Source organism: Chanodichthys erythropterus, chromosome 22, assembly GCF_024489055.1.
Source record: "Chanodichthys erythropterus isolate Z2021 chromosome 22, ASM2448905v1, whole genome shotgun sequence".
Lineage (NCBI taxonomy): Eukaryota > Metazoa > Chordata > Actinopteri > Cypriniformes > Xenocyprididae > Chanodichthys > Chanodichthys erythropterus.
In genome coordinates, this window is record NC_090242.1 from 23,689,851 (window position 1) to 23,699,781 (window position 9,931).

Consider the following 9,931-nt stretch of genomic DNA (forward strand, 5'->3'; position numbering starts at 1 on the left):
GTTCTACATTTTGCAACACTATTATAAAATAATTAACCTGGTTGAGGGAAAGGACAAAAGGTCATCTAAATTCTGCAGTGAAACCTCTGAGGAAAAGTGTTCACTTTCTTATACTGCTGACACAACACTGCTAGATTATATGACCCAAGAACCAACAAACCTGTACTGAATCTGAAGTTTATAAAGCTCTGAGAATTGGGATATGCTCAAAAGATTGTTAAATTCTTGCTGTCAAGCTGTAATCTTACCAATGTTCCTTATGAAGCGATGTTATAAACAATTTCTCAATGTCCAAGGACGACACATTCTGCCAAAGCAATGCAAACTATTAAAGGGTTAGTTCACCCAAAAATGAAAATTCTGTCATTTATTACTTACCCTCTGTTACGGTATGGTGGTGTAGAGATGAGGCTGATACGGATTTCCACAACTATAGACAATACTTTAATGAACACGGGCAAGGATAACCAAACATACACTTAACATAAACAGAGAACGGACAAGGAGTGCAGGGAGTGAGTGCATTATAAAGGGAGTGCAGATGATAGAGTCCAGGTGCAGGTGATCCATGATGATGAGGAGCTGACGAGGGAAGTGAGTGCAGGTGAAGAAACAGGAGGATCATGGGAAATGGAGTCCGGGGAACAAGGGATCTGTGACATTACCCCCCCCCTCCCGGTAGGCGCGTCCTGGAGACCTCATGCAGGTGCAGTTAGAGGAGCGGACAGGAACGGAGGTCTCCAGGGCGAATCCATGAACCATGGCGGGTCTGGAGCAGTGGGCTGCCATGGCGGGTCTGGAGCCGCGGGCAGCCATGGCGGGTCAGGTGCAGCGGGCTGCCATGGCGGGTCAGGTGCAGCGGGCTGCCATGGCGGGTCTGGAGCAGTGGGCTGCCATGGCGGGTCTGGAGCCATGGGCAGCCATGGCGGGTCTGGAGCCGTGAGCAGCCATGGCGGGTCAGGTGCAGCGGGCTGCCGTGGAGGGTCAGGTGCAGCGGGCTGCCGTGGAGGATCAGGTGCAGCGGACTGCCGTGGAGGGTCAGGTGCAGCGGACTGCCGTGGAGGGTCAGGTGCAGCGGACTGCCGTGGAGGGTCAGGTACCCTAGTGGGCTCTGCCGCTTCAGAAACCCCGCCCAGGAGTTCCCCACCCACAGGTACCGGAACGGGTACTAGGCCCCTCCCCAAAAAATACATGGGGAATTTAATGAGAGTCTTTAAAAGTCTGAGGAAGGGCACGGCGGCTGAGGCTGAAGCGGCTGGGGCTGAAGCGGCTGGCTCGGCGGCTGAGGCTGAAGCGGCTGGCTCGGCGGCTGAGACTGAAGTGGCTGGAGCGGATTGCTCGCCAGCGGCGGCTGGAGCGGATTGCTCGGCGGCGGCGGCGGCTGGAGAAGAGGGCTCGGCGGCTGAGACTGGAGAGCTTGGCTCGGTGAAAAAGTCAGTTAGCCAGGCCGCATCATCTGGCGGCTCACACAGGGATGGAGCGGCAGGCTCGGAGAGGGTTAGAGCGGGCTCTGGAGAGACTGGAGCGGCTTCTGGAGAGACTGGAGCGGATTCTGGGGATACTGGAGCAGATTCTCGAGTTACTGGAGCGGGCTCTGGAGATACTGGAGCGGGCTCTGGAGACACTGGAGCGGGCTCTGGAGACACTGGAGCGGGCTCTGGAGACACTGGAGCGGGCTCTGGAGACACTGGAGCGGGCTCTGGAGATACTGGAGCGGGCTCTGGAGATACTGGAGCGGGCTCTGAAGACACTGGAGCGGGCTCTGGAGATACTGGAGAGGCTTGCTTCCTCCTCCTCCGCTTTCGGGACCCAGTTGAGGAGTGTGGGTTCCGTGTGAGGCAGGCAGGGAGTTCGCTGGAGGGATATGCGGAGGAAGACGGAGGTTGACTGACTGGCCCGGCCAACCATGTTTCTGGATGGACCAGAGACAGACACCCATCCTGAACCCAATCAACTACGAATTTGGAGTAATTTAACCATAAAATGGAATTTATAGTTTCGCTTAAGGAGAATCGGTAATCGGGTTCACCAAAACGGATGGTGTCATCATCTAGTCCATCCAGAAACAGAGAGATCAAACATGCTTCAGGCCAGTCAGACAAAGAAGCAAGCTCAACGAACTCCTCCACATACCTCTCCAGCGAACGACCTACCTGCAGGAGCCCGATAAGGTGATCGCTGGCTGTCAGGAGAGTGAGAGGCGTTGGAGGAGCAGGAGCCAGGGAGCCGGGGAAAGTCTCCATCTTTTCTTTAGTGGAAATCCGGTTGGTTTAAAGGTCCGTTCTTCTGTTACGGTATGGTGGTGTAGAGATGAGGCTGATACGGATTTCCACAACTATAGACAATATTTTAATGAACACGGGCAAGGATAACCAAACATACACTTAACATAAACAGAGAACGGACAAGGAGTGCAGGGAGTGAGTGCATTATAAAGGAAGTGCAGATGATAGAGTCCAGGTGCAGGTGATCCATGATGATGAGGAGCTGACGAGGGAAGTGAGTGCAGGTGAAGAAACAGGAGGATCATGGGAAATGGAGTCCGGGGAACAAGGGATCTGTGACACCCTCATGCCGTTCCACACCCGTAAGACCTTCGTTAATCTTCAGAACACAAATTAAGATATTTTAGTTGAAATCTGATGGCTCCGTGAGGAATGAATCAGTGTATCGAATCTGCTGTTCGGAGCGCCAAAGTCACGTGATTTCAGCCGTTGACATGCGATCTGAATCATGATTCGACACACTGATTCATTTGTGCTCCGATGCTTCATGAAGCAGTGTTTTGAAATTGCCCATCACTAAATAAGTTATTTAGTTTTTTTTGGCACTCCAAAAATATTCTTGTCGCTTTATAATATTACTATTGAACCACTGTACTCACATGCACCGATTTAAATATGTATTTAGTACCTTTATGGATTTTGAGAGAGGAAGTGTCATTGCTCCCTATGAAGGCCTCACGGAGCCATCGAATTTCAACTAAAATATCTTAATTTGTGTTCCGAAGATTAACTAAGGTCTTACGGGTGTGGAACGGCATGAGGGTAAGTAATATTCATTTTTGGGTGAACTCACCCTTTAAGCTGTGCTCACCAACACCCTCCAATCACAGCACACTCCATCTCCTGAGTACTGATCACACGCACCCGCACCTCATCAGCATGCCCATCAGCACCAGTACAAAAGACACTCACACGCACTCAGTCACTGTCCGGTCTTGTTCGCATCTAGACTTACCTTCATGTTTACCTTAAGGACTCTAGCGATCTACTTACCTGTCCCCAGCATTTCCTTCTGTGTTTCCAGTCTGTGTGTGAGTGTCTTCTGTCTCTAGCATCGTTCGTCTCCACCTTCATCCAAGATCTTCACCTCTACAAACACAAAGGACAGTATCATTCATCTACATCTCATCATTCACTCCAAAATTCACCATATACTCACCTGCACGACTGTTATCTCTGCTGTGTGTCTAATAAACATCATTAACTGTGATCTTCAGTCTCGGATACATTTCTGTATTGTAACAGAAGACCAGACCTAACCATCAGACACCAGCATGAGTCACCCGGATCCCTTTCAAGAGCTCGTTGACGCTTTGCGCCGAGCACTCACAGTCAATCCATCATTACCACCACCACTCCTATACCACCAGTGTACACCAGTCCCATGGCCAAACCGGCACCCTTCTCTGGTTTGGCGAAGGATTGCAAGCTCAAGACCTCGGCTACGCTGTCCACCTACCAGATCCACTCAGTAACGGGTAAACCTCTTAGTAGAATACATGTACGTCGGTGTCGACGAGTGTCGGTCCCGTCCAACTACAAGTGGGAATTCTTCACGTGGAGAAAATACATCTGCTGGTTCTAGATCTTAATTCTTAATTCTAGGTTCTTAATCTTAATTTGTGTTCCGAAGATTAACTAAGGTCTTACGGGTGTGGAACGGCATGAGGGTAAGTAATATTCATTTTTGGGTGAACTCACCCTTTAAGCTGTGCTCACCAACACCCTCCAATCACAGCACACTCCATCTCCTGAGTACTGATCACACGCACCCGCACCTCATCAGCATGCCCATCAGCACCAGTACAAAAGACACTCACACGCACTCAGTCACTGTCCGGTCTTGTTCGCATCTAGACTTACCTTCATGTTTACCTTAAGGACTCTAGCGATCTACTTACCTGTCCCCAGCATTTCCTTCTGTGTTTCCAGTCTGTGTGTGAGTGTCTTCTGTCTCTAGCATCGTTCGTCTCCACCTTCATCCAAGATCTTCACCTCTACAAACACAAAGGACAGTATCATTCATCTACATCTCATCATTCACTCCAAAATTCACCATATACTCACCTGCACGACTGTTATCTCTGCTGTGTGTCTAATAAACATCATTAACTGTGATCTTCAGTCTCGGACACATTTCTGTATTGTAACAGAAGACCAGACCTAACCATCAGACACCAGCATGAGTCACCCGGATCCCTTTCAAGAGCTCGTTAACGCTTTGCGCCGAGCACTCACAGTCAATCCATCATTACCACCACCACTCCTATACCACCAGTGTACACCAGTCCCATGGCCAAACCGGCACCCTTCTCTGGTTTGGCGAAGGATTGCAAGCTCAAGACCTCGGCTACGCTGTCCACCTACCAGATCCACTCAGTAACGGGTAAACCTCTTAGTAGAATACATGTACGTCGGTGTCGACGAGTGTCGGTCCCGTCCAACTACAAGTGGGAATTCTTCACGTGGAGAAAATACATCTGCTGGTTCTAGAGGAATCCACTGCTGACGTGATCTTTGGGTGCCCCTGGCTGGAGCAGCACAATCCAGTCATCTCTTGGAAGACTGCCGAGATCCTGAAGTGGGGCACCACCTGTATCTAATGCTGCTTCTCTGAATTTCCTGTTCCATCATCTCCAAGTCCTGAACATCTCTCTGTCTGTGCCATGTCCTTTGAGAGTCCAGTAGAGAAATGCTCTGTGGATATACCGCCATGTTACGCCCCCTTCAGTGACGTCTTCTGCCCGCAGAGAGCTTCCAAGCTGCCTCCACACCAGCCATGGGACTGTGCCATCGATCTGCTTTCAGGTGAGTCAGTGCCCAGGGAAAGATCTACCCCCTGTTGATCCTGGAGGAGAAGGCCATGGAGGATTACATCAAGGAAGCTCTGGCGCAAGGTTACATCTGCCCATCTACTTCCCCTGCTGCTTCGAGTTTCTTCTTTGTGGCGAAAAATGACGGAGGCTTGTGGCCATGTATTGATTACCGGGCTCTTAACAACATCACCGTCAAGTTCAGATACCCCCTTCCTCTCATCCCAGCTGCGCTAGAACATCTCTGTGGTGCCACTGTCTTCACCAAGTTGGACCTCCACAGCACGTACAACCTCATCCGGATACGTGAGGGGGACGAGTGGAAGACCGCCTTCGTGACCCCTACTGGACACTATGAATATCTCGTGATGCTGTATGGCCTGGTCAACGCCCCCTCCGTATTCCAGGACTTCATACATGAGGTGCTCCAGAAGTTCCTCCAAAAGTTCATCCTCCAAAAAGACATCTTAATCTACTCCCAGAGCATGGCCGAACAATGCCACCACGTTGCGGAGGTCCTGAAATGCCTGAGGGAGTTCCACCTCTTCCTGAAAGCCGAGAAATGCTCCTTCCATCATCCCTCAGTGCAGTTCCTTGGGTACAACATTGACAGCAGTGGCATCCAGATGGACGAGAGGAACGTGGATGCCATCAGGAACTGGTCAACTCCTTCTACAATAAAAGAACTCCAAAGCTTCCTCGGTTTTGCCAACTTCTATTGACGCTTCATCCAAGACTACAGTTCCATCACCAGCCCACTTACAAGTCTCCTCCGCAATAAGCCCAAGTCTCTGTCCTGGACCCCAGCTGCCACCAACGCATTCAACATCCTGAAAGAAGCCTTCTCCACTGCTCCTCTCCTCGTCCACCCTGATCCCGACCGCCCTTTCGTGGTAGAGGTTTGACGCCTCCACCACCGGAGTAGGAGCGGTGTTGTCTCAGCAGCAGGGGACCGGAGCATCGAAAATACATTTTCCCAAACGGACCCGCCGCGGAGGGAAGGTTCCGCGGGTCAGCGATCCGCCTTCATTGCAGATCCGTCACTGCACGCAGGTGGATGCCGAAATGGGTCAGTTCGCGGATACATTCCGAAAGCCGCGATACCTCCGCTGTGTGGGAAAATTTGATGTTTCGCCATGAAAGAAGAAGCTGTTGTAACTCAGCCATACAGTGTCCGATCTGCCCCAAACTTCACATATGTGATAAGAGTCCTGGCCTGAAGACATCTATATGCCAATATTCAGTTAGTCATAGCGCCACCTATTGGAAACAGGAAATGAAATGCTTTTCACTGCAATTCATTCCCAGAAACACATTTGTATATGCCACGAAGTACCAAACATGCTAGAAACATGTTAAATCAAACAACACTTGGCTAAGTGCCAATGTATGCGACTGACGCCACGAAACAGAAGGTTATTGTAACTCAGGCATACAATGTCCAATCTGCTCCAAACTTCACGTTTGATAATAGTCCTGGCCTAAAGACATCTACATGGCAATATTTAGTCATTGTCAAAGCGCCACCTGCTGGCAGCAGGAAGTGTGGTGCATCAAAATGACTTTGCCATATTTATCCTCTATTTATCAGCTTAAATGAATATCGCCCACTGTTCACAATTTTTCGTAAGGCCACCAGGTGGTGGTGTGCCAGGGTGCGAGGGCCCTTTCATCGCTGCTTGCAGTTTTAATTTGTCTTGTTTACAGTCCAAATATCTAAAAAGTCTTAAATCAAGAAGCATTTTCTAGACAAGTAAAAAGTTATTGTCTTGTTAAGTGGTCTAACTGTCTGTGAAAGGCATACACTGTAAAAAATTAATGTGATTTTAATGGTAAAATTTTGTAAAAAAAATTGTAAATAGGTTAACAGTAAGTTCCCATATACAGGGAAGACTGTAAAAGCTCTTACCAGACATTTTATGTAATTTTCACAGTAAAATTTTTAGGAGTAAAAAAGAACAAATCAATGTATAATTTATAGTCAAAAAGTGTAAATTGATATTCCCACAATTCCTTGTCTGACACTCCACATTTGAAAGTATTTTGTTTAAATAATCATATTTCTTAATAGTTTTTGCTATCAGTTATGTACATTAGGGTTTTATGTTACATCTTTTGTTGTTTAATGAATGTTTATTGCATTATGTAAGTGTTGTAGGTTATCACGAAGGTGTTTTGCGTTTGCATGAATAACTCACCTTCTTTATATTAGTATATACTTCAGCTCGTGGAAAATCTATTTGTGATGAACTCTGATTCTTCATGTGACTTTCTCTTTTACCACCTGCATTATTATGGTGGTTGTCAAATGTTAAATGTACAAAGCAGTGTGTTTGCATACTACTGCACAGCCCATTCACGCAGACATCAGACGTCATCAGCGTGTTTTTGTACGCTGTGCAGAGTCAGAGCAAGAATGGCAAGAAAACAGCAACAACCTAACTTTCCTTCTGAACCGACAACAAGTGGAACTGAAAAAGAATTGACAAAAAGAAAGACGGTCTTAGAAAAAGCTACAACGAAAAAAGGCTGATTCATTAAAGAGCTAAAATCCCAAAATAAAAAAGTGTTGCTTTTCCACGCTGGAGACAACAGCGGGAGTCAAAGTGTCTGAAAGATGATGCCATGGTTGCATTATTTGTTTTGGACTGGTAGGTACATGGTATGATCAAAGACTACAGAATATAAAAGGGACTTTGGTATGATTTGATTTTGATGTTTTGATAGTAACGCATAATGTAGCTTGTGTACATTTAATAATTAACTCAACGACAGCAGCACCCAATGTCTAACTGAGATATTCTGACAATGTTTACATTGCATTTTTGCTGAAATACTATCACCTTTTTGGTTATAAAGACAGTGATGTTGTTTATTTTGTGCTGTTAGAAATGTCCAATATATCCATTTGCTGCATCTAATTCCATTTCTTAAGTTGTTTACATTCGTTATTGTATTGTACTGAATTTTTGGTGAATGACTGATGTAATTAAATAATGTTTTCTCGTCTCACTTCTGGTCTGTGCACATTCATGTGTTTTCGAGGAAGAGTGGCTTTGGACGGCGATTTGCAGGCAGGGAGGGACGTACACATTTTAATGCTAGCAGGCTAAAGTTAGCATTTTCTCAGAACTCAGAACAATGTAAATGTTACATTGAAAATGAATTCCTAAGAAATAAGGAACCAAAATTAACCAAAGTTCTGTCAAACGTGTGCCATTTCCTGATCTCTCCCTTCACCCTATCATTTATTTTCCAATAAAACACAACTGGGCAAAATTCTAAAAATATAATATAATATAATATAATATAATATAATATAATATAATATAATATAATATAATATAATATAATATAATATAATATAATATAATATAATATAATATAATATACACACGTGCTTTAGAAACACCCATACTCTGCTTGCTTCCAGTTCCTTAGCTTACATGTGCACAATCATGTATCACTTCAGTAACACTTTATTTTACAATGCCATAGTTACACATTACTACATGTAGTAATAACAGTAAATTATTATTATTATACCATAACTGTAACTCTATAGTAAGTAAATGTAGTTAATTAATAGTACACAGTACTTATTTGAGTAATCACAATGTAACTACGGCACTGTAAAATAAAGTGTAACCCTTGTTTTTGCTTTGCTTGTTTTTGGATTGAGATAATAGAACTCCCAAGTTACCATATAACTGTAAAAGCAAATGACGGAAAACCTTGACAATGCCGGATAAATAGTTAGGAAATACTACAGAAATTGAATAAAGTAAACAAATGTAAAATAGAACTGGATAGTCTTTATTGTATAAATTAAATACAGGTTAATCCTTACAACTAAAGTTATTCAGAAGCAGTGAGTGATTTTTTTTTTTTCTCTTTGTCTTTTGTTGTTTGATTATACATTAAAAAATTATTCTCAATGCAACACAACCCTAGTATAAAGACAAAGTCCATAAAGATTAAAAAAGAGTTAGATTGTGGAATTCTGCAAGGTTGCTGTATAGCAGATTTTTGGACGAAGGTGGAAAGGCATTATAACATGCTAACAAGAATGATCAACATAAAGACTTTTGAGCAGAAATTAAGCTTGGACAAACAACTCATTTAATGAGGCCTGTTTCTTCAAAGACCCAAACAGTGGCACTTAGAAAATCTCATGCAAACACGCGTGAATGAAGTTAATTAACGACCATGTTCATGATGCAAATAAAACAAGCTAACAAGAAAACTTTTGCATCAACTAATAAGGCTAAGAATGTGAAATTACAGTAGTGTCAGGCTTACCATGCCCAATCATGAGAAAGCCACAAGCTGCCTAGATAACTAGCCTCCAGACACACTGTGAATATGCCACAGGGAGTCTAAGCCATCAGCCTAGTTACACAGGCAGCAACAAACTATATGCCTATGAGAGGGTGGTTGTGTACCATACAGGTAAGACAAATAGCAACCTAACAAGGTCCATAAAGACACATATTCACATACTCTGACATAGGGTATATACCCTTAGAGACAAAAAAAGACACAGAAGGAAAGTGAGCAAAAAAACAATAATAATGACATTGGTCAGACTTCTCAGGGGACGAGGTTAACTACAGGCACGTCCACCCAGTGCACTATCAAACTTGTGACAGAATGATCCACAGTGATATGCGATCACTAGCTACTGCAATGAATGAACAACAGGCTGCTGTGATTTCCATAAAACACTCCGCAATGGCAGCGACTGTCATCCTCATTATCTCGCAGTACAGAAAACCTTTGTGTCCACCACAGATTAATGATTTGTGCATTTCATAATAAACTGGTCCACTC